This window comes from Macadamia integrifolia, unplaced genomic scaffold (genome assembly GCF_013358625.1).
Source record: "Macadamia integrifolia cultivar HAES 741 unplaced genomic scaffold, SCU_Mint_v3 scaffold1273, whole genome shotgun sequence".
NCBI lineage: Eukaryota > Viridiplantae > Streptophyta > Magnoliopsida > Proteales > Proteaceae > Macadamia > Macadamia integrifolia.
This window is the reverse complement of record NW_024868139.1, coordinates 270,225-271,416: the sequence shown is the minus strand read 5'-3', so window position 1 is coordinate 271,416 and position 1,192 is coordinate 270,225.

Genomic DNA, 1,192 nt, shown 5'->3' with positions numbered 1-1,192 from the left:
GCATATCAGCTAGGGCGATGTGGGAGAGATTACACAACTTATATGGAGGTGAGCCAGCTATATCAAAGTCCATATTAGAGGTTGAAAGTAGATGTTCAGATGGGTGCTACACTAGTGGATCTGAGTGTGTTGAGGCACATATTACCATTATTCAGGATGAGATCAGCATTGATTTGAGAACACATATGAAGGAGTGCAACTTCATTATTGCAGCATTAGAAACACAAGTCATCAATAGAAATGAGAGATGTAGAATCCTTGAAGAGGTAATCAACATGTTGAGAGCACAATTGTCAGAGCTTGATGCTTCTTGTATCTCATAGATGATGGAGTCCAGAAATGACCCTCATGTTGTAAAATATGTTGAAGATCAACTGAGAAAGCAAAGTAAGGTGTGTACTAGGCTTGAGTCAGAGACCTTAGCCTTGAGAGAGAAAATAGATGTGCAATCTCAAGTGATTAAAAGAGGTAATAAAATTTCAAATGATTTTAAGAAGTTAAACAAAGAATTAGAAGCAGAGATCATTTCACTACAAACACATTTCGCTGAGTTGCAGAGGAGACATTCAACCACTCCACCTATGGTTACGAGATGGATAGATATCTAGCTCAGTCTGCAGAATGTCTACCCATCATCAGCTCTGGTTCTATAACAAGGTAGGGTGAGTCATCAGGGAAAGCTATAGAGGCAATTGAGATCAGACCACGAAGACAGACTACAAGAAAAACACAAAAGAGAGCTCAGAGGAGACAAAAGAAGAGAGAGAAGAGACACAATAGTGAGATGAGAACTCCTACACATCAGGCACAATGTGGAGGCAGTCCACAAGATACAAAGAATAGAGGTAAAGGCAAACAAACAGTCCAAACAGGGAACACAATCAAAGTTGGTGGTTATAACAGAGTTTACCAGCAGAGACCAGTTGAGCATGGTAGGTTCAACAAGTTCAATTATCAGAGGCCTATGTAGATGATTCCCAGGTAGAGTCAGATGGCTCCCACCAACAGACATAATGCTTCACCCAACTTGCATAGGCAGTTACCAATGATACAGTCATATTTTCATGGTATTGCCACAGGTGCAGTAGGTATGGTCATAGGAGATCAGAGTGTATATCTAGATTAAATTCTAGCTATGGAGGGAGGATTCCCATAGCATCACTGGGTAGACAACTAGTAGAATGTATTAGAT